General features: G+C 42.6%; 1 long non-coding RNA gene across 1 annotated transcript; it reads right to left on the reverse strand.

The window, feature by feature from the left end:
* Positions 1 to 3,497: 3,497 nt before the first annotated feature.
* On the reverse strand, positions 3,498 to 12,041 carry LOC307019218. The gene is made up of 3 exons (XR_013802595.1): positions 10,587 to 12,041; positions 10,261 to 10,493; positions 3,498 to 10,133 (listed from the first exon to the last, which is right to left on the reverse strand). It is a non-coding gene; the product is annotated as an uncharacterized lncRNA (long non-coding RNA).
* Positions 12,042 to 27,648: the final 15,607 nt, after the last annotated feature.

The following is a 27,648-nucleotide window of genomic DNA, read 5'->3' on the forward strand; positions in this document are numbered from 1 at the left end:
TTTTGAGAAAAAGGCCTTCAAAGTTTCCTCTTCTCTGGAATCCATCGATCTGATTGATTATTAGCGGAGCAAATGATTAAAATAGTACAGAAGAAACATATTTCGGTTAGAATTACTGGTCTGGGGCGCTCGCGAGTGTATGCGAGTGTGTGTGTGTGTGTGTGTGTGTGTGTGTGTGTGTGTGTGTGTGTGTGTGTGTGTGTGCGTGTATTTTTGCGTTTGTGTGTATTGCGTTTGTTTCCCGGGGAAACACTCACAAGAAACACCGGCTGTTGTTATGCCTGCTGTGACGTTAAATTACTCCGTTTTCCGCTTGTAATTATGCCGTTACAAGCTTCAAAGCTGTATTTATCATCTGAATTTGCCGAAACAAGTTTAATATTCTGAAAGCCAAGACTTATTTTGAAATCAGATGAGAACAAACTCTCTATATGGTAACTATAAGCCTTTACTTCATAATTGCAACGGCAGGGAGGGGGAGCGGAGCATTGGAAGAGCAGAGTGGAGTGAGAGCTACCTGTCTTCTTCCCTTTACAAGCTTCAAACATTTATTTATCGTGAGATTTAAACCCCCCCCCCTCATCTTCTTGAATATTGTAGGTCCAAGTAGCAGATGCAAAAATGAAAAGGAAGGACAAAAAGTGGTGGCATAGCCAGCTTTTTTCAACCAAAAAAAACAAAGGCAGGAGGAGAGTTAGACAACGGTGAAGAAGAGCAGAGCAAGGGACAGGAGAACAGTCAAGGAAGAGAAGAGAAAAGCAAGAGTAAAGGAGGAATGAGCAATGAAGAAGAACTTAGTGATGAGTGTGAAGAACAAAACAACAGAGACAAAGCCACTGAGAGATAAGACGGAGACCCAGAAAGATGGGCAGAGCAGAACAGTGCTGGACAGACAGACAGGAGCAGTGGTAGTCAGATCAGTACTACAAGTCCAGCTGGACCACATGGTACAGTATGTTAGTTCACTGTTAACATATTTCTATATAACAACATGGCTTTCATGTTCTCATATATTGGCCTGTGGACTCATAGCCGTGGGAACATGTTTCAAATGGGGGGTGCTGTGGGGATGACACCAGGGCTGGTTCTGACCAATGTGCTGCCCTATAGGCAAGATTTTAGCTGGCAATGAAAAAACTCTACAAAAGACCAATACACTGCAAAAAGAGAAATATATTGACATGGTGGACAGCTCCTATAACAAGGCTTCACATTTATTATATATTATAACATATTTTAATTGGGGGGGTGGACTTCACATCCTTTAGGGGGGTCCGGGGGGAAGATTTTTTTAACATTTTTAAGTAAAATGCTTAAATTTGGTGCACTTTCAGCCACCAATTAGAGACTGATCTAGGGGGTAAAACTCTAAACACCCATATGAAAAAGATCGGTTTGCATTTTATTAATCAAATAAGTATATGAACATTTCCAATAACCTACCATAGCCAATAACAAATACATGTAACTTATTTTATTTGTGTTGTTCATTCATATCTTATTTTACCAGTTAACATTTATTTATTTATGTATATTTCAAAATCTCTCCAGTTTTAAACGATATTTTTGGTTTACTGTCCTATAGTATACATTGGGATGATTTCAAACCTGTTTTTATTTATCCTAATAATTATAAAGGTGTGCCTTGGAAATATTTGTTTACATAGATTGCGATCAAAACGTTTGAGACCCACTGAGATAACTTAGACTAAAGTGAACTATCTAACCCCTCATAGTCCTTTACCTCACTGAGCCTCTCAGTCTGACAGGAGAGGACTCTCCCTCCACATTATTGTAGAAACAGCTTCTTATATCCGTTAGCGCTGCAGAAGCTAACAACAATCCCCGCCGGTACCGCGGTATCCCCTCTCTCTATCTCTCTCACGCTGGCTGTGAGCTGCGGGCGCCTGCTAAGCCAACATCCCCCACTTTCATCACTTACAGCGCCCATCGTACAGGGCAAATGGAAAATGTAACCGGGGTGAAAAGGGTGTTATCTTTACTTAATTATGAATGTTGTTACATCAAGGCTGAAAATTCGTTTTTTTTGTATTATATCTTGTGGAAGTGCAAATCCCCTGTCCTCCATCAGGGGGTGCTGCAGCACCCTCAGCACCCCTACTTCCCACGGCCCTGCCTGTGGTAGCCTATTGAGTTCATACTGTAGCCTACATGTTCAGAATTGTGCATGGTCTAGGCACACTATAGTATGTTGAAGTTAATGGAAGGTCCCTCACTCTAGGCTGTGAGTGGGCGAATGGATTTGAGTATAGGACAGTTGAATTGTTTAGTAAGTACTACTGATACAGTAGTAAATGAATGGCCCTAATTGTTTATTTTCTCTCATTTTAGATTTATCAAAATATAAAAACCGATTGACCAATGCAGCCACATCTTTCAGCCTTTTTCCGGAAACCATACAAGGAGGGGAAAGAAGATCGTTCCACAGTGAGTGGTGTAAAGAGCATACCTGGCTAGAATATTCCCAATCTAAGGATGCAGCATATTGCTTTGCATGCAGACATTTTGCCCCTACAAATGCCCCTAAGACTGTTTATGCATCTGACAGTGGATATTCTAATTGGAAAAAGGCCACTTTTAGGGATAGTGGGTTTAATGTACATGCTAAGTCAGAGACACATATTAATGCAATGATCTCATGGGGTGAACACAAAAGAATGGCTGAAACAAACACATCTGTCCTGGGAATGATGGAAGCTGAAAATCAAAAACAAGTACTGGAAAATCTAAAATACATCAAAACCTTGGCTGAAGTTTTGCTGCTCACAGCTACTCAGAATATCGCACAACGTGGACATGATGAAACTGAAACATCAGAAAACAGAGGAAATTTCCTTGAGATATTGAATCTTGTGAGTGACCATGATCCATTTATTAAAAAAAGATTGTCACAGGGGCCCAGAAATGCAAAGTACACAAGTAAAATAATTCAAAATGAGATATTAGAATGTTTGGCAGGAATGGTGCAGGAGGGAATTATAAATTAAGTTAAAGCCAGTGAGCATTTTTCCGTTATGAATGATGAGACAAAAGATGCCAGCAAAAAGGAGCAGATATCCCTTGTGGTAAGGTACTATTATGTTGGTGTGGTACAGGAGAGGTTCCTTGAGTACCTGGAAGCAGAACACTTAGATGCAGGTAGTTTAACCAATAAAATAATTTCCTGCTTGTAGAAATATGGGCTGGAATACAGAGATAATCTAGTGGGTCAAGGATACGATGGCACTGCAGTGATGAGTGGAAAATGTTCTGGAGTCCAAGCTAGAGTGAAGCAAGTAGCCAAGTATGCATTCTATATCCACTGCAATGCACACTGTTTAAATCTCGTTCTTGTAGACCAGCGGTCGGGAACCTATGGCTCGCGAGCCATATATGGCTCTTCCGGTGATGGCATATGGCTCCCAGACAATTTTGAGTTTTAAAAAAAAAAAAAAAAAAAAAAAAAAATCAGTTTGGAACTGATTTTAAAATACTTGTGATATTTCTTAATAATACTGTGTAATTTTAAAGTAAATAGAAATTAGTCTTGAAGATAAATGTCACGGGTCACGGGTCACCCGTGGGTTGTAACGGAAAAGATGGCGAAAAGAAAAAAAGACGATGATTACCGTGCATTCCAGGTTGCTGCATGGACAGAGGAATTTGCGTTTGTGGAGAGAGCAGGATCTGCGGTATGTCTAATATGCAATGATAAAATTGCATCGATGAAACGGTCAAATATATAGCGGCACTTCGATACGCACCATGCTTCATTTGCATCGAAATATCCAGCGGGGGACAGCAGGAAAAGGGCATGCGAGGAGCTAGAGCGGAGAGTGCAGACGAGTTAGCAGTAACTACGTGTGTGGACCAAGCAAGGTGACGCGAATTCCGCTAGCTTTGCGGGAGCTTTGGCAATAGTAAGGGATGGAAAGCCATTCACAGATGACAAGTATGCCAAAACATTCATGCTTGATGTGGCCAATGAACTGTTTGATGACTTCCCAAATAAAGACAAGATAATCAAACGAATAAAAGACATGCTCCTGTCAGCAAGAACTGTGCACGATCGTAGCATCATGATGGCAAATCAAGTCGAGGAAACACAAATTAAGGACATAAATGCCGGGACATACTTTTCTCTCGCGTTAGATGAGTCAACAGACGTTAGCCATCTATCTCAGTGCAGTATAATTGCCAGGTATGCTGCAGGTGACACACTGCGTGAGGAAAGCTTGGCTGTTTGGCCAATGAAACAAGAGGAGAGGATTTATTCACGTCTTTTATGGAGTTTGCTAAAGAAAAAAAACTACCGATGGATAAACTTATTTCTGTCTGTACTGATGGTGCACCCTGTATGTTGGGGAAGAACAAAGGATTTGTAGCGCTTCTCCGTGAACATGAAAAGAGAGCCATCCTAAGTTTTCATTGCATCCTGCACCAGGAGGCGCTTTGCGCTCAGACGTGTGGCCAGGAGCTTGGTGAGGTGATGTCGCTGGTCATTCGAGTGGTCAACTTTATTGTTGCCCGAGCTTTAAATGATCGCCAGTTTAAAGCTCTGTTAGAAGAAGTTGGGAATCATTATCCCGGTCTGCTTTTACACAGCAACGTGCGTTGGTTGTCAAGGGGGAAGGTGCTCAGCCGTTTTGCAGCTTGCCTGAGTGAAATCCGGACTTTTCTTGAAATGAAAGGCGTCAAGCATCCCGAGCTAGACAACACTGACTGGCTCCTGCAGTTTCACTATCTCGTTGACATAACTGGCCATCTGAACCAGCTCAATGTGAAAATGCAAGGTATTGGAAATACAATCTCATCCCTTCAACAAGCAGTGTTTGCATTTGAAAGCAAGCTGGAAGTCTTTCTCAGGGACATTGAAACAGGTCGTCTTCTGCACTTTGAAAGACTGCAACAATTTAGAGATGCATGCTTAGCAAGTGACTCCACTCAACATCTGGATCTCCAGCAGCTAGCTGGCTTTACGTCCAATCTCCTGCAGTCATTCAAAGCACGTTTTGGAGAATTTCGTGCGCGCACTGGTCTTTTCAAGTTCATCACTCATCCACATGAGTGTGCAGTGGACAAAATCGACCTGACATGCATCCCCGGGAGACTTTGAGCTGGAAGTTGCTGACCTGAAGGCATCAGACATGTGGATGAGTAAGTTCAAGTCACTTAATGGAGAGTTGGAAAGTCTTGCGCGACAGCGAGCAGAGCTGGCGAGGGAACACAAGTGGACAAAAATGAAAAATCTTCAACCTGAAGACCAGCTGATTCTTAAAACTTGGAACGAGCTTCCTGTGACATACCACACAATGCAGCGTGTGAGTATTGCCGTATTGACCATGTTTGGCTCTACATATGCATGTGAGCAGTCATTCTCGCATATGAGGAACATTAAGACCAACCTACGCTCACGTTTAACTGATGGAAGCCTCAACGCCTGCATGAAGCTCAACCTCACCACGTATGAACCAGACTACAAGGCCATCAGCAAAACCATGCAGCACCAGAAGTCGCATTAAAAGTAAGACATATTTAATTTATTATATTTTAAAAATACTATATGGCTCTCAATGAAACATATTTAGAAATATTTGGCTTTTATGGCTCTCCCAGTCAAAAAGGTTCCTGACCCCTGTTGTAGACTGTGAGAAAAAGGTACCTGAAGCTGGATGTTTTTTATCGTTGTTGGAAAAGCTGTATGTGTTCATGTCAACCTCATATGTCCACCAAAGATGGCTTGAAGTGCAGAAAGAATTGTTCAGTGACCCACCACGGGAACTACAGAGACTTAGCGACACCAGATGGGCCTGCCGCTACATTGCTTGTCGAAACCTCATGGATAGGTTGACTGCAGTAATAAGAGTATTGGAAGAAATCTCAGATGAGCCCAATCCTACCAGGGCTGTAGAGGCACGCGGGCTACTTTGTCAAATTGACATTAAGTTCATTGCTCTACTTACAGTGTTCAGAAAGGTCCTAGGTGACTCAAAGTTCTTATCAGATATGCTCCAGTCATCGAAAATAGACCTTTGCAAAGCTATTGATCAGGGGCCGTATTCACAAAGGATCTTAGGGCTAAAAGTAGCTCCTAACTGGCGAATTTAGGAGAAACTCCTAAACATAATGGGCGTGTCAGTCTTAAATTTAGGACTCCTAATTTTATTCACTAAGAGCAATTCACAAAGTATTTTAGGCCTAAAAGTAGCACCTACGTTTAGGAGAGCTTACAAGTCCTCGAGAGGACTCCTAACTCAGTAAGACCTATTCACAAAGAATCTGAAAATGGCTGCGAGACGAAATGTCTTGGAGACAATGGAAGACTGTGAATTGATCAAGAGATATAGGCTAAATCGTGAGGGTATCACACTTGTTGTGGAATTAGTGCGGGATGCAATAACATCCCCGACTAACAGGAATAACCCGATTAGTCCGGAAATAAAATGTTTGGCAACACTACGATATTTAGCAACAGGGAAAATGCAACTTTGCAATGCCGCCGATTTTGGAATATCGCAACCATCAGTCAGCCGTGCCATAAACCAAACCATCAACGCGCTCTATAGACCACATATCATCCAACAGTTTGTCCGGTTTCCTTTGGACAATCAACAACTACACAGGATCAAAGCCAACTTCATGGCAATTGCAGGTATGCCCGGTGTGGTCGGTGCTATTGACGGGACGCACATAAATATAATTGCGCCATCAAAAGATGAGGACGTGTTCGTCAATAGAAAGAAAGTATTCCATCAACACGCAGATTGTTTTCATTCATCATGATAGGGGGACTTGAACGGCGGTATGGGCCGTTATTGAAAGTGTTTAAGTGCTGGAAATATGCTCATTGGAAAATAGTTTGCAGGGTGCTTTTAATTGCCTCCTTGATTTAATGCAATTTACGTATTTTTATTGTTTGCTCTCTCTCTTTAACGTGCATATACAACGTCATTATCGTTGTCTGCACAAACTTTTCATCATGCGTGTATTCTGCTAACTGCACTGTCCATAACTATTTGATAGGAATACATTTCTAGCCTAGGCTATTTCCTTGTTTTTCGGTGATTTAGTGGGCTCGTTTGTGGGATGTTGCGGATGACTTTCACCGAGACCGCCTGCTCTGAACAACCAAACACCGTACTGACCGCTTCTAAACTCATGCACGAGAATCGACGTAATCCATAGCAACGGCGCGTCACTCTTAGTTCACTCTTAGTGATTTATCCTTAGTATGAGTAGGTCTCAGCGGCTTTGTGAATAACTTTTAAGAAAAAACTCCTACGTAAAATGTTTTAGCGCGAGTTAGGAGCACTCCAAGCGGTAAGATAAAATGCTTTGTGAATACGGCCCCTGATCGAGGCAGACCTTTGAGGAATATCGCAATGAAGGGGAAAGCTTCAATGAGCTATGGAATACAGTAATTGAAACATGTGAAAATTGTAATATTTCTGAAGTGATGAAAGAGAAAAGAGCCACACAGACAGCAAGCAGACTAGATGATGGTGTAGTCACATCCACACTTGGACAGAGAAACCAAGTTGACAGTAAAGAGGCCTTTAGGGTAAAAAGATTCCTTCCCATTATAAACTCCATGATTGGTGAGATGGAGAAACATTTCTCAAAGTCCAACTGTAACATAATGGAGGGAATACAGGCTCTAAATCCGTCAAGCAGCAACTTCTTGAAGGAAGAAATTGTGTTGTTATTTGCAGAAGCTTATGGCTCAGATTTGCAAGATCTGAAGAACAAACTAAATCAGGCAAGAAGACTTTTTGAAAGAAACAGGGCAAAGGGAAAAGAGACTCCCACCACTTTGATGGACTTAGTCAAGTTCCTGGATCCTTTTAAGGACGTCCTGTTTGAGCTTTTTCGTTTATGCAAGATTGCCGCTGTTTTGCCAGTGAGTAGTGCTGGGTGTGAGAGCAGCTTCTCAACCTTGAAGCTTGTTAAAACTCACCTGCGGTCAACAATGGCAAGTAAGCGGTTGACACATTTAGCTGTGCTCAGCATTGAGAGTGAGCGTGCAAAGGCACTGGACCTAGATATTTTTGTTAAACGCTTTGCTGGACAGCATGATAACTGCCGCCTTAAATTGGCTTAATCTTTGTATACTGTACTGTGTGCACATGTATGTATATATATATATATATATATGTGTGAGGAGATAGGCGATAGGAGCTGCTGGTGGTGAAGTCTGGAATCAGAGCAGGCCTCTGCTGGGCTGCACACTATCATAACACTGGATATTACTAATAGTTTACACCTGCACATTGGGGGCTTGCACAACCAGTAGAAAGGAACTAATTGCATTACTAAAGTAGGCTAAATGTAGACTTACTTAAGTACATTTCTGAGATTCACACATTACATCCACTATTTTACAGGCTCCTTAATAAACACAACCCCCACCTGGAAAAACTGGACATTCCCAATGCATGTACACCCACCCACACAAAAACAACACACAGACTCACAAAGACACACACAGTGTATGTGCGGGGGTTTCTTCAAATGACTAAAAATTAAGATTTTACCATAAACAAAATATGATACTGTGCTTCAGGGGAGGAAGGTAAATTAGTAAATGTAATTTCAAGTACTGTAGGCTACTTTAAAAACTAATTTGGCAGATTAATATTAGTGTGTGTGTGTGTGTGTGTGTGTGTGTGTGTGTGTGTGTGTGTGTGTGTGTGTGTGTGTGTGTGTGTGTGTGTGTGTGTGTGTGTGTGTGTGTGTGTGTGTGTGTGTGTGTGTGTGTGTGTGTGTGTGTGTGTAAGTTGAATATTTGACTTTAAGGGCTTAAGACATTAAAAACCGTAAAACTAATTGTTGTAAGTTTTTATTGCATGCAAGGACTGGGTTAAGTGTTCAACATAAGTTGATTTTACATTGTCTTATTATGTGATTCAAATGCATACAAATCACCAGAGAATGCAGAAGATGAAGTCTCTGAAGTTGAAATGGGTTTCGGGGGAGATAACATTTGCCCCCCAGCTGGAACCTCATGCCACCCTTTCGCCACCCCGGGTATAACTTGCTAGAACCGCCCCTGAGGCTGCTGTCCAGTGAGATTCCCCACACATTGCTTTTCCTGCAGTCTACCAAAGTAAATCGTTTTTAGAAAATCATTATCAGAAGTTATTTCAAAACACTGGATAGTGGGACCAACTGACGGTATTATCAAAATAAACTATTACACACAAGTGTTTTGTGCTCGACTGCCAGATTCACCTGGATATGCAACTCCCTGGATAATAACAAACCCGTTTTTGGATAATTGGAAGGCTCCAAATGTGTAATATATTCTGGATTAGAATTTAGCTGTTTTTTCAATCCAGTTTTACAGCAATAATGTTTGTGACAGTTTGACCACATTGATAACCTCATCACCCTGTCATCTGGTCTCAACACTTCTATCCCATCTCCAAAAAAATATGAAGGCAACCGTGTTACTACTATTTTAACTTCAATTAGTTATTAAAAAAGGTGAGATACATTTTGCTCTGTTTAATTTAAAACTCACACTTTTGAAAGCCCCTCGAACATCCTCCACAAAAGTGGAAACCTCAGAGTCTAGGGATAAAAACACTCCGTCAAAGAAGCCTGGCTCTTCACTCCTAGAAAAGGAATTATAGATAACCACTCTAGTTACAAATTGAACATAGCAATAATAATAATAATTATATTTAAAGCACATCTTTCAAAACAAGGTTATAAAGTCTAACAGAAATATTTTAGATTCAACAGCTGTAGTTTTAACAGCTATATAACAGGAAATAACTATAGCTACTAATTGCTCCTGTGGGGAATGTCCACTGTACTGAATGTATGTAAGTCGCTTTGGATAAAAGCGTCTAACAAAGGACATGTAATGTAAAAAATAAATAAAAATAGCAATCCCAATGTCAAATTAAAATACAAGGACTAAGGACAAGTGCTGTGTCAATGTAAAAAACGTACTGGTTTGTTTTCTGGAACCTGTAAAGTTTCCTATTGCCATCTACAGCCACCATTTCAGGGCTACAGGCTGGACAGACAAATGGCTCCTTACACAGAAGTTTATTCTCTTCAAATGTGCAGTACACATACTGCAGAAAGCTTCTCTGAAAAGCATCTGCATTCACCTTGCCAGTCTGAAATAAAAATACATTATATATGTTATCATATCTTGTATCATATCTCGCTCATCCATATTTCGCCATAAATATATTTATTATGATAATACATGTATTTGTCTTTCAGCTTCACATTTGTACTTACTCTTCCAAACTGCTTTGTTCTCTGGTCCAACATTGCAGTAAAGGCTTGTCTAGACATTCCTGGAGCTGCCGTCTTCATAGCCTCAAAGGAATGGAACAGATCTTGGTGGAACAGGGTCTGTGCTTGCATGGTAGCTGGCCAGTATCCACTCCTAACCAAGTCATTGAATTCTGGACCACATTTCTTAGTGCAATGTTTGCATGTTAGCTCTGGAACATTAAGATCGTAACGGCCTAAGAACAAATAAAGAAAAATCAATAACTATGAATTAGAGTAATGTATTAGTTAAAAAATACTTTAAAACAAATAATTTCACCAAAACCTACCATTTATGCACACCAATATGATAGGTCTACCAACAGAGACTGCAACATCGAAAACTTCAAAAGAACATATCCTTGAAGGAAAGGATGTTGGAAGCAAACGATCTGCAAGGTCAAACTACAATCAGGATGAGATTTAACAATGTTGTAAGCCAGCACTATGATAAGAGAATGCAATTTGAGATTAAAATGAATTTTTTTGTGAGGGGAAAAAAGGCAGATCAATTTTTAAATAATGGGACACTAACCTTGTTTAGAAATGATGCATTTGCCATCCTGGAGTTTCACAGACTCTGTTGGAGGAATGTACTTGTAAAATCCATTGCAGGTGGTTTACCTACTGTGCAGAGTGTGTTTTGTATTGAAGTATTATTTGAATTATTTGAAGTATTAAAGTAACGTGTTATGGCAGGAAAGTTCAATCTGGTATATTCATTTTAATGTCACCTTATATAGAATGTGTGTTAAACTTGTGATTACTGCATTGAGTGAATTCTGCCTAGCAGATACCAAGAAGAGGCCCCTAGGGTCTCTCTGTTAATTATCAATAGTCCTTGCAATCAACAGGGGAATTCCCGGATACATTTTCAGATATAAGGCAGTTAAAGTCTTGTAGAATTAATGATTTATCTCCTACAGACCCCAAAAGAGGCCTTGAGAATTGAGTCAAACAGTTACCGAGGCCATAGTCCTTTGTTCTCATTTGTAAATGTATTCATTCCAGAGAGCTGACTTTGGGGTGAAGGGAAGTTCAGGGAAGCCATTAAGCCACAAGAACGATTAACTTATGTTGGTTGACTGATTCAGTGACTGTCATGGGACGATGGCGTTTGGATATTTACAAATATGGCTTTCATAGAGAAAAACAGGTGACTGTTCTGTGATAAGATACATGATAGGATGTGTGTGTGTGTGTGTGTGTTGAAGATGTTTAGGGGGAATGAGTATGTGTCCTGTCAAAGACTCCTCTGTCATGACTCCAAATCATTGATTGGGGGATCTGCCTAAGGGCAGAGGGACAAACACACACACACACGCGCACAGAAGCAACAGATGGAATCAACAAACTGCTGACTCACTACCTGGGGTCCCGCCCAGAAGTGAAACCGACCAATGGAACACTGCCAACTCACTGGCTAGCTCGCTCAGAAGTGAACTCGCCACTAACAAATAGCTAGGAAGGAGCAAGCGACAAAACTCCTCCCCACCTGTGTATAAATGTTGTGATCATTTTGAAGATCGGCGCTCTTGTTTTTGACTTGCCGTTCCTGAGACGTGTCTCACACGGTGGTAGAACCTGAGCCCGGAGTACTCTGCAGAGTGCTTCGTGATTAGGTGAATAGGTGATTGGGTGATGTATTGTATGTTTTTACCATTAAAGCAAATTATTGTTTAACCCTTATCCTGGCTGCTTTGACTTTTCCTTCTTTTAAAACAAACTCATAGAAGAACGGCGCGAAGCAGAGATTCTGCCTCAACAGTATGAACCAAGATATCACACTCTGCACAAAACCACTCTGATGGCATACATTCCTCACAACGGATGACAGCTTCTTCCAGGAGACTGTGATTGTAGGTCATCTTGACGATATTCTTAGTTATTAATAAGTTGTCAACGTTCTGTGGCCTCGCCTGTTGCCAACACTGTTGAAACTCTTTTTGCCTTTGAGTCCAAGAAGACAATGGTGGCACATCGCCAACATCTTGCTCCTTAATGGTCTCAGAGTCCCGTAGAAGGTCTTCTAGTCTCTGCATATTAAAATCTTTAAATACAGAAATATAAATGAGGAAAACATTTGATATGAAACATACCTTATCTAGAAAAAGTCTTCAAAAGTAGCTTTTTTCTTACCAGGATCCTAGTAGCTTAGACATGGTGTTGTTATGGTGGAACTACTGCATGGAGGAGTACAATCTGTTTGGGGTGGGGAAATGATTGAAACCCATTAAACAGATTATTTTAGCTAATTGACAGATTTAAAGAAATGTTACAAAAACACCAACCTTCAGTAAACATGAAAAATATCAAAGCTCAATGTATTTTTGCATTATCATGTCATTTACATTCGCTTATTGGTTTTAGTCCTTAGTCCTCTGACAAAATCGATGTGCAAATATATAGAAATATGAAGTATTAACAGCATTATTAAACCAGTGGCTACTTTAAATCACATATACTGACTTTGATTCAATTCATAAAATGTAGACTAAACATTAGAAGAACTGTTTTTCCTTCGTTTGCTGCTGGCCACACGTTGCCCATCTTGGTCTCTCTTCCACCAGGTCACTTTTGGTCGTGGTTCGTCTTCTTTTTGCGTCTTCTTTTTGCGTCTCCTTGTTGAGTCTCCTTGTTGAGTTTCTTTATGGACATGGAATGTAATGAAACACAGAGGGAGAAAAAATGGGCATTAACTAACTGGATATAAATAATGACACTTTGGGTATAAAAAAAACAAGAAACTTGCCTGTGTGTCCTCAACATATGCATCCCCAAGCAGAAGAAGAGCTTCTAGTTGGTTTGTTTTTTCAGTTTCTTTCGACATTGTGCTGAAACAAAAAAAGGTGTTAGTTAGATCATAGGTGTAGCTGTAATTTAAACTAATATTAACCTGTTAAACCCCGAGCCTGTTTTTCAGGTTTCAGGCTCGAAAATGACATTCCCAGAACAAATGACCATATCTTCCCTTCTAAAAGGGTTAAATTAATAATCTTTTTTCTCAAAGTAATGATAAACCTGTCAGTTGGATGTTGAAAAGTCAGATTCAATATAGATGTTTTTTATTTTAAAGAAAATTCAGATTGAACATGGTAAAGAACTGTAAATGATAGTGTCCGTCCCAAAAATATTTTGTACTTATAGTGAAAACTAACCTTGGATGATGGGTTAGTAGACTAAAAGCTTTAGGAATCCAAAGTAAAACATATAATAAGTACCCTGTATCAAGATTGATGCAAAACAAGTGATATTTGACATTTTTAGACAGATTTAGCAAAAAAAAACCTCTTCTGGGGCCATTTGGGTGGATTGTTCATATCTCTGGCTCCCCCTGCTGGATTTTGTCATGTGACATCTCTTTCTAACCGTCAGAGCCAATGGAATCGAGGGGAACTCCCACATAGTCCTTATTTGGTCATGTGTGTGTATTATACTGCCGCATAGCCAAGACCGGAAGCAGCAGCCACTCTGGTGGCTACCATTAGCAGCTAACTTTTGCTCTGCGATTTTTACATAAAAATGGAATTATGGATTATAAATAATTCCAATTATTGCCCAGAAACGTTATCAACCTATGGATTAACCGATTCAGCCGCGTTTTTTCTCGTTTTAATGCCATTGAACACGTCTTTTGATCAGATTAACAGCTAGAGACGATCTCCCTAGAAGCTACGTAAAGGTACGTGTTGTGATGTCTGTCTTTGCTTCCCCTGTCGCAAGTTCGGATCAGTCAGTGATGATACTATATAACTAAATAATCTGTGGAACCTCAGCTTTAATCGGATATTTTGTATGTGCAGCTACGATAAGTAATAAGGGTACTTTTATCTTGAGTTCTGTGCCAATGTCCGTTAGCATTTTTCGCTAAGGGGTCATTTAGATGCTTCTTATGAGACTTGTGTTTTGTTTTGGTAAAAATGGTTTATATCGTCAGTTAGCTGAGATTATTTCCGTTAATCTGGTATAACACATTAATAGGTTCTTAAATATTAAGGTCCCCTGAGACACAGTGTCCTGAACAAAAAAACAGGGTCCCCGCTTTGGGGCTTAACAGTAAGTGAATGAGCGGAACAAAACACACACTTCAGGTTAGAATATCACACGTAGCTATTTTAATTACCTCTCAAACTACCTAAACTAGTTATAGATATGTTTAGTTTTACTGTCGGGTCACTCATTACTGATCCGCGAGCTGCATGATACTGACGGGCTGTCAGGAGAGCGCTCCGTGTATTATTCCCGTGTTATTGTAAATTGCTGAACACTTTTGAATAATGTAGTTAATCTACTATAATTAGTTTGTTTAATATCGAATCATATCAATTTGTTTTAAAGCTCAATAAATAACAAAGAAGACCTTTGACCGGCACTTTTCACATTTTGTCCACAAGATTTAAACTTTAACGGACATGTTGACCAGGGAGGCCCGTAAATTGGTGCGAAATTACGGGCGAACATACGGGGAGGCCCGTAAGTTGGTGCGAAAAAACGGGCGAACATACGGGCGTATTTTCGCACGGTTTTTCATGTGATAATGAGCCCCTCCTTCTGATTTCCATAGCCAATGAGTTAAAAGTTTCGGAAACCAATCAGTGAAGAGTAAATCAATCTGTAGATGAAAAGTTCCTGACATTGTGAGTGAATTGTACATTATTCCAGATTCATGAGACTATGTATTAATTTGCCTTTCAATATAATAAATATATCAATCAATATAACCTGCCTTCATTGTCTTTTAAAAAATAAAATCGCCTTACCCTTTTCCTTAACCCTCTGGAGTGTGAAGTGAAGGGTATTTTCTCAATTGTTAGATGTCTCCTTAAATCAACTTTTAAATGTACTTCTTATAACATGGCATGGTGTTATATGTCAAAAATGTTCAGTAGTCTCTGGTCTTGCTAGAAATGCAAAGTCACTCACCTTATGAGATACTAAGCTTAGAAATCCGATTTTTGGAAAACTTCAAAACTGTTGTGAAACACAGATGTACTCATGTCATCCATTTTTTTTGGTGTTTCAGATTTGGTTCACCAAAGTCTTTGGTTCACCAAAGTAGTGAAATATATGAATTAAACTATAGGCCTATATAAATGTGTTGTTCATGTCTAAAATGAAAATGTGTAAATTATAATTTAGAGCAAAATATTTCCATCCCTCTACTTTCACCACAGAAAAGTTACATCAGGACTGATTCATATTCCATAAAAAGGTTCATGTGATGATGTGTAGAAATACAAATTGAGCATTAAACATTTTTATTCAACCAACTATTTATGTTAACATAAGAAACTGTAAAATCTCAATATTTACAATATCAGAACTTTCTCAACCAACTATTCATTATAAATGTAAAGACAGGGGGAGCAGTGTAATGGCCTGTCTTCCAGGACAGTGGGTCTGGCTGCTGTGTAGGTGGGGGTGATGGTGTATGGGCTGCTGGTGGCTGTGTCGGAGGGAGGTAGGTGTGATTGTCCCAGGTTGATGCTGGCGGCTGTGTGGGAGGTACGTCTGCTAGGAGAGACTTCTTTGCTGGCTGGGTTGATCATGATGGATGTGGTGGAGGCCTTTGTACCGAGGTGTATCTTAATCTTGTGGCAGGCACAGATGGAGGTGGAGGCCGCTGTAGTGATGCTGGTCCTCTGGTCCTTGGTGATGGCTCTGGTGAAGGCCCTTGAGCCACGGTAGATCTTGACATGGGTGCAGGCACAGATGGAGGTTCTTGCTGCTAGGCACAGGCAGCTGTGAAATTGGACAGAAATATAGGACAATAATTACTACTAAGTTCATTAAAATATAAAGTTCAAGTGGAATGTTTCTCAAGCACAAATAACAATGTACAACTCAAAATAAAATGGGGAGGTGGGACAGGAGTCTCTCTCTCTCTCTCTCAACCTATTTAACTATGTTACACCCACACAATGAAAGTACACTATTACTGTAATATTTACATTTACCTATCTTCAAATGGATCCGTGTTGTTGTTGTTGTTGCTGTATTCTCCAGGTTCTGATGCTCCATCTCCACTGCTGCTAGTGTTACAAGTCCGCTGTGCATAGCTGGTAATCAGATAATAAGCCTGTTGAATAGGAGAAAAGAATAAAGCAGAGGGAAAGTTGCTGCCGTTTGTGTGGTTGTCCTAGCAGAATTTATTGAACACATTAATAAATTAACTTACAAATTATTAGGGGTGCACTGAATGAGAAATTCTTGGCCGAAACCGATACCGAAAATAGGGAACAGTTGGCCGAAAACCGAATGCCGAAAGGCCGAAAATGATTTATATATATATATATAAATAATGTATACATTTTTTACCAATGTTGTTCAGCTGCCTGATTATGGAAAAATAAATGATTATGGCAAAACTTAACTTAAATAATCACTATTATGGGTCCATAAAACATTTATTCAGCACTTTTGAATGCATACAGTATATTAATTCCAAGTCAAGTGCATTTTCTTTTCTCTGTAGGATAACTACAACAAAGTGCATTCAGAACAAAGCCAAGGTGCTTTAAAATAAACATCTAGGCCAGTAGGCCTACAACAAAATAGTGTAAATAAAGACTGTGACAGCCAGGCCTTCAATAACAACAAATGCACCTATAAGTGCATGCATACAAATGTGCAAACTGGATAAATCCACATGAATGTAACTATTTACAAATGAAATTACAATTGAATTTCAAGAATCTGTAAATAAGGTGGTCTGTCCTCATGAGCAATGTAAACAACATTGTATCATTTAGATACCGAAAGTACAATATATTGAACACTGTGCTGCTGTCATTTCCCCCTAATGATAACCTGAGATGGTGAATTATAACTCACAATGAAAATGGTTCAGGAAAGTGGGTATAGAGTAGACATGTAGAACTAGATAAGCTTATGATAAGCCAGCCTTGTCTACTTATTAAGGAAAAGTGGGAGGTTCTTTTTAATGAACAGTAGCTTCTCTGCTTTATCAGCCATAAGTCTGTTCCTCTTCTCATCAAGCCCATGAGAGGCAGCGCTGAACAGTCTCTCGCTGTCAGTGCTTGTGATTTGATCTTACTCCGCATATTTGTCCGGGTGATTTGATTTCAAGTGGTGGAGTAATCCCGAAGTGGTGAAAGTCTTTGCAGTTACACCCCCTCGAGAAATGTCAGCTGAACACGTTTTACAAATCGCAATCCGTGCCTCTTTCTCTGATATTTTTAAATATCTCCAAGCGCCAGAAACATGTTCGCTGTGAGCAAGCCGTGAGCAAGCCGCGAGCACGGTCGCGCGCAGTGCTTGTCGCCGCGTTTTGATTACGTCATCACAACAACACGTTAGCTTACCAACGTAACCCTGTTCTCTGACATTCGGTGATATTTTTTCGGTGCTAGAACCCTTTCGGCTGAAAGGGCCTTTTTAACAATTTTCGGCCGATAATTTTCGGCAGCCAAATATTCGGTGCATCCCTACAAATTATATCCGTTTTCTCTATTTATCTAATCATTCTCTGGTTTGACGCCACATGTATCTCTGCGTTGTGTTGTGTGGTCGAATGAAAATGACTTCCTTCTTGGCAACCAGGTTTATTATCTGTGCAAACAGAATATAAGGAAATGGCTTCACCAGCTTTCTACCTCAATACTTCTCCTCAGTGAGGCCTGAAGCTAACTGAGAATGTAAAAATACATTTAGCCAATCAAAATAACTGTATGTCTGACATATTTCGTTTTCTAATCAAAAATGGACATAAATTCACATGCCATATTATGACTTTCATAAAGTATTAAAGCCTTTTTCATTTATAATATTATACAGTGCTAACAGCTAACACACACAACCCGACTGTACTCACTTTAACATGGCTGTTGTACAGGCACAATATTAGCATAGCATTAGTGCTTTAGCATTTAAATAATATGAACAATTAAGACCTCAGACCAGCATTTCACATATTTATACAAACAGAATAAACTTGAAATGTAAGCCAGACTAGTGCACGGAACTCATTACACATAGTAACATAGTAGAGCCCTACATTATTCAGGGAGCAACAGCCTGTGTTAAAGAAGCTAGCGGACGCCATTAGCCACACGCTAGTGGCGTAGCTCACAGAATGACATTAAACTACACATAAAACAGTTTCAAATACACTTCTTAGATCAAAATATGACATAATCTGTGTACACACTACTAACCTGTTGAACAGGAGAAATGAATAAAGCAGAGGGAAAGTTGCTGCCATGTGTCTGTCGTCTGTGGTCTTCTTCTTCTTCTCTCGCACCATGCCGTTTCTCTAACGCTAAACCGGAAGTGGCGATTCCGTAAACCGGAAGTGAGGCTAAGAACGGCAAATTTAAAGATAACAATACCATTAGCACTCCTAGTGGTGACTTTATGAACTGCAAACAAATAATAACATAAAATGCCTTTAAGGCAGCACACTGTTTGAAGCGCTGCACATTGTCAAGGGGAGAACACTGAGGCATGAACTCAATTGCACGACTCAAAACTCAGACTCAGATAGCGTTTCAAAATAAAGACTTTACTGGAATTTGCACAGTAATAAAACAAGGAAAACAAAACCACTCTTTCGAGGAAAACTATAATGCGATCTATAGCATAGGTCCGTGAAAGGTCCGTGAAAAGGTCCGTGAGGTAAGCCGATACGTGGTCTTCGTGAGACAACGAACTGACAATTAACAGGAGGGAGCTAACACAATATATACACAGGTAAAGGGGACACAGTTGGAAACAATCAGGGCGGGGAAAATAATCAAGGACGCAGGAGACAGAAAAGGGGCGGGGAGCGTGGAGGCCTGAAATGAGAGGAAGAAATAATTAAGGGTATAGACATAAAGCACAAGACAAAGGGACATGACAACTCTAACATAAAGAATAAACTTTCACAATAAGTTTCTTGGACATGACAGTACCCCCCCTTCTAGGGACGGCTCCTGACGGCCCAGGCTCCTCTGAGTTGAGGCGGTCAAAATCCTCAATGAGGCTTTTGTCCACGATGAAGCGGGAAGGAATCCATTGCCGCTCCTCAGGACCATAACCCTTCCAGTCAACCAGTAACTGTCGCCCTCTACCCCTTTTCCGACTAGCCAATAGTGACTTGACCGTGTAAACCGGACCTCCATCGATCATCCGGGGGGGCGGGGGGGGTTTGACGGTGGGAACCATAGCGCTCTCCTTCAATGGTTTTAATTTCCCTACATGGAAGGTGGGATGTACCTTCATGGCCCTGGGAAGCCGTAGTCTCACTGAGACTGGGTTTATGACCTTGGTGATGGGAAAAGGACCCACAAACCGGGGAGCCAGTTTTCGGGAGAGTACGTGGAGGGGAAGGTCTCGTGTAGAGAGCCAGACTTTTTGGCCTGGCTGGTATACAGGGGCTGGTCGGCGTTTTCGGTCTGCTGCTCTCTTAACCAGTTGTGAATTCCTGCAGAGTATCTTCCTAGCCGCAGCCCACACGCGCCGACAACGCCTGACCAAAGCGTGGGCAGACGGGACCGTGACCTCCCTCTCCGTGGCTGGGAACAGTGGCGGCTGGTAGCCATAAACACAGTGAAACGGGGACAGGCCCGTGGCAGAAGTAGGGAGGATGTTGTGTGCATACTCAACCCAGGTGAGGTGCTCGCTCCAGGAGGATGGATTCTGGGACACCAGGCAGCGCAGGCAGGTCTCCAGTTCTTGATTTAGGCGCTCTGTCTGGCCGTTAGACTCCGGATGATATCCAGACGAGAGACTGACCGTGGCACCGATGAGGCTGCAGAACTCCTTCCAGAAGCGTGACACAAACTGGGGGCCCCGGTCGGAGACAATATCCTTAGGGAAACCATGAAGCCGAAACACATTCTGCATCATGACCTCCGCCGTTTCCTTAGCTGAGGGCATCTTTGGCAGAGCAATGAAATGTGTCATTTTGGAAAATCTGTCCACTACCGTGAGAACTGTGGTTTTACCTCTAGAGAGGGGCAGGCCAGTGACGAAGTCCATGGAGATCTCTGACCAGGGCCTGTTGGGAATAGGGAGTGGTTGTAATAACCCTATTCGCGACCTGGAAGAGGTCTTGTTTCGAGCGCAGATAGGGCACGCCTCCACATACTCCTTCACCTCCTTCTCCATGGATGTCCACCAGAAACGTTGTTTAACAATGAACATAGTTCTCTTGACTCCGGGGTGGCAGGTGAGCAGCGAAGTGTGAGCCCAGTGGATCACCTGTGGTCGCTCGGCCTCCTGAACAAAAATCCGGTTAGGCGGGCAACCCCTTGGTGCAGGAGCTCCAGCATTGGCACGTATTACCTCCTTTTCTACTGGCCAAGTCAGCGCTCCTACCACCCGGTTCAATGGGATGATGGGTTCCGGCTCCTTGGCTGCAGGCACAGGGTCAAACAGACGGGACAGAGCGTCAGGCTTGACATTCTGAGACCCCGGCCTGTAGGAAAGAACAAAGTCAAAACGGTTGAAAAACAAGGTCCACCTAGCCTGGCGGGAGTTCAGTCTTTTGGCCTTTCTGATGTACTCCAGGTTCTTGTGATCGGTCCAGACCACAAAAGGATGCTCGGCTCCCTCCAACCAATGCCTCCACTCTTCCAACGCTAACTTCACGGCCAGCAACTCACGGTTTCCCACGTCATAATTTCTCTCTGCCGGGGAGAGCTTCCTGGACAGGAAGGCGCAGGGGTGAAGTTTGTTGTCCTTCTGTTGTTGCTGGGAGAGGACCGCTCCCACCCCCTCGTTGGAGGCATCCACTTCCACCACGAACTGGCGAGTGGGATCCGGCATGGTAAGTATGGGGGCAGTGGTGAACATCTTTTTCAGCCGAGAAAAAGCCTCCTCAGCCTGAGGAGACCACACAAAAGGCACCTGAGGGGACGTGAGGACATGAAGAGGGGCTGCAATAGCGCTGAAGCTCCGCACAAAACGTCTGTAAAAATTAGCAAAGCCTAAAAACTGCTGCACTTTTTTGCGAGAGTCAGGGGTAGTCCAACAAGCTACTGCGCTAACCTTCTCTGGGTCCATCATAACCTGACCTGGGGAAATGATGAAGCCCAAAAAAGTGACTGTTTCCACATGAAATTCACACTTTTCAGCTTTGACAAACAACTTATTTTGGAGCAGTTTCTGTAGAACCAGGCGGACATGTTGTTTGTGGGTGTGAAGGTCAGGGGAGTAGATCAGAATGTCGTCCAGATAAACAAAAACGAAACGGTTCAGAAACTCCCTCAACACGTCGTTGATCATAGCCTGGAAGACTGCAGGAGCGTTTGACAATCCAAACGGCATGACCAGGTATTCATAATGTCCTGAAGGGGTGTTAAAACCCGTCTTCCATTCATCGCCCTCCCTGATCCTGACCAAATGATAGGCGTTCCGCAGGTCTAATTTGGTGAAAACCTTGGCTTCCTGAAGCTGCTCGAAAGCGGACGAGATGAGAGGGAGGGGGTACCGGTTTTTAACCGTAATGTCATTGAGAGGTGAGTAGTCGATACAGGGCCTAAGAGACCCATCCTTTTTGCCCACGAAAAAAAACCCTGCCCCTGCTGGGGATGAGGAATGACGAATAAGCCCTGTCTTGAGGGAGGCATCAATATAGTCCTTCATGGCCTCTTTCTCAGGTCCTGAAATTGCATAAAGTCGACCCTTAGGAATGGGAGACCCGGCAATCAAGTCAATAGCACAGTCATAGGAGCGGTGAGGAGGAAGAGCCAGAGCTTTGGACTTACTAAAAACTTCACTAAGGTCGTGGTAGCAGGAAGGAACTGAAAGTACATCCGGAAGATATATTTTTGGGACTGTATCCTGCCTAACACTCCCAGTGTTACATCCCCTGTCAATTTCTGCTACCTGCTTAAAACAGAGATCAATGCAATTCTTTCCCCACCCCTCCACCCTCCCAGATTGCCAATCTATGTGAGGGTTATGAAGTTTCAACCAGGGAAACCCCAAAATGAGTGGATGTTGGGCTGAGTTAAATAAGTGAAAAGACATTGTCTCATGGTGGTTATCATTACATCTTACTTCTAAAGGCTCCGTTTGGTGAGTCACTTTAAACAACAGCCGCCCATCGAGAGCACTCGCTTCAAGAGGCTGGGGTAGAGGTTTAGTTTTTATGTCCCATTTTTTAACTAAACCCCAATCCATAAGACTTTCGTCCGCCCCTGAGTCAATGAGAACACCATGAGTAACTACATTGTCTCTGATTTTTACCTGGATCCGGGTCAGGGTGCGAGGAGGAAAGTCAGAGGAAGAGATCCGGCTCACCAACGTACTCCTCTTCATTGGTGAGCCTCCTCTTTTACCGGACAAGCCGCTTGTGGGTGTCCGCGCTGCCCGCAGTAGAAACACAGACCTTCCTTGAATCGACGCTGACGTTCTGCCAGCGACAGCTTGGCGCGGCCCAACTGCATTGGCTCCTCCACGGAGCCAGGGGGCGCTGTTGTCCGGAACGCAGGTGGTGAGGGGTGACGGGGCCTCCCAGAAGAAGTAATATCCAGCGGCGAGCGTCTCCTCTGGAGAGGTGGATCAACCGCATCCTTGGATTTATTCCTTCTCCTCTCCGTCAAACGATTGTCTATACGTAAAGCCATGGATATGACAGAGTCCAAATCAGCGGGCAGATCGAGAGGCGCCAGCTGGTCTTGTAAAGAATCCGAGAGACCGCTGACGAAAGCGTCAAACAATGCAGCGGAGTTCCAGCCGCTGTCGGCTGCCTTAGTCCGGAACTCGATGGCGTAGTCAGCCACACTCCGCTGATGTTGTCGCAGCTTGATCAGAGCCCGAGCTGCTTCCCTGCCCGGCGTGGTTTGATCGAAGGTCTTCCTCATAGTGTCTATGAAGTTTTCCAGAGACCCGCAGATAGGCGAGCCTCGGGACCATTCTGCCGTGGCCCACGCTGCTGCTCGGCCGGAGAGATGAGAGATCATAAAAGCCACTTTGGAAATGTCCGTGGGAAAAGCAGCCGGTTGGTGGTGATAGTGTAACTCACACTGCACGATGAACGGCCGGCAGCCTTCTGAGTCCCCGGAGTACCTTTCGGGTGGAGCCAGACGCATGGAAGCCCTGTGCGGCTCAGTAACCCGGTTGGGATCGAATCCGGTCACCGCTGGAACCGGAGGAGTCGTAGGAGGAGAAACAGCCTGCAGGTGAGTGAGCACACGCTGAACCTCTGCTGCCAGTAGATTAACTTGGGTCGTCAACGATGTTTGTAGTTCCCCCTGGCTGCTGGTTAGATCCTGCACTCCCTGCTGCATGGTGGCCATACGCTCCTCTTGTTGCCCAAGACGTTGGCCCTGAGAACGGATAGCGTTCTTAATCTGATCTGAGTCGGCTGAGTTCATTTTGATGTTCAGTTCGTACTGTCAAGGGGAGAACACTGAGGCATGAACTCAATTGCACGACTCAAAACTCAGACTCAGATAGCGTTTCAAAATAAAGACTTTACTGGAATTTGCACAGTAATAAAACAAGGAAAACAAAACCACTCTTTCGAGGAAAACTATAATGCGATCTATAGCATAGGTCCGTGAAAGGTCCGTGAAAAGGTCCGTGAGGTAAGCCGATACGTGGTCTTCGTGAGACAACGAACTGACAATTAACAGGAGGGAGCTAACACAATATATACACAGGTAAAGGGGACACAGTTGGAAACAATCAGGGCGGGGAAAATAATCAAGGACGCAGGAGACAGAAAAGGGGCGGGGAGCGTGGAGGCCTGAAATGAGAGGAAGAAATAATTAAGGGTATAGACATAAAGCACAAGACAAAGGGACATGACAACTCTAACATAAAGAATAAACTTTCACAATAAGTTTCTTGGACATGACACACATTACGTTACACACGGCAACGACATTAACTGCAAATAGTCGTGACTTGTGTGAAGTGTAACATTAAACAATATATTAACATATTCAATACAACATTTATGACACCACTCGGTCCACTCAGTAACCCTCTTTGTTCTAAGACATGTGATAGTCGATACACTGTCATCTTCTCCATCCATTTACACAAGTGTGATGTTAATGCTATGGGTCTGTAGTTACTGAATACCTTGTTTCGTTCTTTAATAGCTCTGCTACATTCCTCATTCCACCACTGCACCACTTTCCTCCTACCCTCTGTTGTTCTTTTTGGCATAGTTTTATTTGCTGCTTCTTTAATGTGCATTGTGATTTGATTTGAGCACTTGATTTGTGCTGACTCCTTACGGCAAAGTCTACATTTCTCCCAGTCTGCTTTACCAAAGCACCACCTGGAAAATATACTCACTTCCTATTTGTGTTGATAATAGTGAAAACTGGGTAATGATCACTTCCTATGGTACAGTCACTTTTTACATACCATTCACACGATTTAACTAAACTATCCGTCACAAGTGTGAGGTCCAAACATGATTGTGTCCCCCTATTCACGTCTATTCTTATTTTTTGTCCATCATTAAGGCAAAAACAATGATCTTTCCTCCAACATTTCTTCTACAACATCCCCATTACTGTCTGTTTGACTGCTTCCCCATAGGCTGTTGTGAGCATTAAAGTCACCACACCATACTTCCCTTCTATGAGCCGTTCCTGCTATGTCTGTCAAGTTTCAATGTGAAGATTTTTACACGGGTTATAGAAATTGACAAGCTTTATGCTTCCTTCTTTCATTGGGCTGCACAACATCTACTATGACACATTCCTTGTCTTCAGGGAGTGGAACTGGGGGCTGAAAAGAAGAACATGTTCCGAACCAAAAGAGCACTAGCATGGAGCTAGAACGGGAACCGCGTTGGTGTGAAAGGGGCACTGCGTTCTTTGTTCCGTTTTAGAAAAGAAGTGTGATTACACAGATTCTGATTCTAAAGAAAACGGATATAATTTGTAAGTGAATCAGAGCTGGTAATCAGATAATAAGCCTGTTGAACAGGAGAAAAGAATGAAGCTTGAAAGTTGCTGCCGTTTGTGTGGTTGTCCTAGCCAGAATTTATTAAACACATTAATACATTAATAAGTGTGATTGTTATTCATGGGGGTATTGATGGGTATAGCCGCCTGGCCGTCTTCCTCCGGGCCTCAGACAACAACAGGAGCACTACCGTGATGGCGAGCTTCATGGACGCGGTGGCCAAGTATGGTGTGCCCTCGAGGGTCAGAACCGACCATGGGGGCGAAAACAACTCTGTTTTCCGTGGAAGAAGCACTCACAACCAGAGAATAGAACGGCTCTGGGGTGACCTGTGGCGAGGTGTGATCAATGTCTATTTCGACCTCTTCAACTTCCTGGAGAGTGAAGGCATAATAGACATAGACAATGAAATGCACATGTGGGCCCTGCATTATGTCTATCTCCTACGCATAAACCATGACCTACAGGTTTCTTTTGGACCAGTGGAACAATCATGGGTTGAGGACCGAAAGACACCAGAGTCCATACAAGTTTTTGTCCAAGGTTGCCTGGAACGGCAGGGCCAGAACACTTATGCCATGCAGAGCCTCTTTGGTGGAGGACAAGGAGATGCTCAGGAGGAGCCAGAAAGAGAGGGTGGAGCTGATGCAGGGGATGTTGCATTGGACTGGCCAGAGAGGGTCACCGTACCTCGAAACCAGCACCTGCTAAGCGATGAGGATATGGAGCAACTCACCGCACAGTTTGATCCTCTTGCTGGTCGTAGAGGAGATCTTGGACTGGACGTCATCCAAAATATACTGTCATTCATGGCAACATTGAATGTTGTCTTGTCACGGACATGACACATATTTCACAGCGGCTCCCCCGCAGGCTGTTTTTTGCCCTTTGAACTGACACTAATTGCCTTTTTTAAAACTACTACTTTGCACATTTTTCTAGTGTGCAGTGTATATACAGTGGGGCAAAAAAGTATTTAGTCAGCCACCAATTGTGCAAGTTCTCCCACTTAAAAATATGAGAGAGGCCTGTAATTTTCATCCTAGGTATACCTCAACTATGAGAGACAAAATGAAAAAAGAAAATCCAGAAAATCACATTGTCTGATTTATAAATAATTTATTCGGAAATTATGGTGGAAAATAAGTATTTGGTCAATAACAAAAGTTAATCTCAATACTTTGTTATATACCCTTTGTTGGCAATGACAGAGGTCAAACGTTTTCTGTAAGTCTTTACAAGGTTTTCACACACTGTTGCTGTTATTTTGGCCCATTCCTCCATGCAGATCTCCTCTAGCAGTGATGTTTTGGGGCTGTCGCTGGGCAACACGGACTTTCAACTCCCTCAAAAGATTTTCTATGGGGTTGAGATCTGGAGACTGGCTAGGCCACTCCAGGACCTTGAAATGCTTCTTACGAAGCCACTCCTTCGTTGCCCGGGCGGTGTGTTTGGGATCATTGTCATGCTGAAAGACCCAGCCACGTTTCATCTTCAATGCCCTTGCTGATGGAAGAAGGTTGTCACTCGAAATCTCACGATACATGGCCCCATTCATTCTTTCCTTTACATGGATCAGTCGTCCTCGTCCCTTTGCAGAAAAACAGCCCCAAAGCATGATGTTTCCACCCCCATGTTTCACAGTAGGTATGGTGTTCTTTGCAACTCAGCATTCTTTCTCCTCCAAACACATCTAGTTGAGTTTTTACCAAAAAGTTCTATTTTGGTTTCATCTGACCATATGACATTCTCCCAATCCTCTTCTGGATCATCTAAATGCTCTCGAGCAAACTTCAGACGGGCCTGGACATGTACTGGCTTAAGCAGGGGGACACGTCTGGCACTGCAGGATTTGAGACCCTGGCGGTGTAGTGTGTTATTGAAGGTAGCCTTTGTTACTTTGGTCCCAGCTCTCTGCAGGTCATTGACTAGGTCCCCCCGTGGGGTTCTGGGATTTTTGCTCACCGTTCTTGTGATCATTTTGACCCCATGGGGTGAGATCTTGCGTGGAGCCCCAGATTGAGGGAGATTATCAGTGGTCTTGTATGTCTTCCATTTTCTAATAATTGCTCCCACAGTTGATTTCTTCACACCAAGCTGCTTACCTATTGCAGATTCAGTCTTCCCAGCCTGGTGCAGGTCTACAATTTTGTTTCTGGTGTCCTTTGACAGCTCTTTGGTCTTGGCCATAGTGAAGCTTGGAGTGTGACTGTTTGAGTTTGTGGACAGGTGTCTTTTATACTGATAACGAGTTCAAACAGGTGCCATTAATACAGTTAACAAGTGGAGGACAGAGGAGGCTCTTAAAGGAGAAGTTACAGGTCTGTGAGAGCCAGAAATCGTGTTTGTTTGTAGGTGACCAAATACTTATTTTACCGAGGAAGTTACCAATTAATTCATTAAAAATCCTACAATTTGATTTCCTGGATTCTTTCCCCCCATTCTGTCTCTCATAGTTGAAGTGTACCT

The sequence above is a fragment of the Notothenia rossii genome (genome assembly GCF_949606895.1).
Source record: "Notothenia rossii genome assembly, chromosome: 9".
NCBI lineage: Eukaryota > Metazoa > Chordata > Actinopteri > Perciformes > Nototheniidae > Notothenia > Notothenia rossii.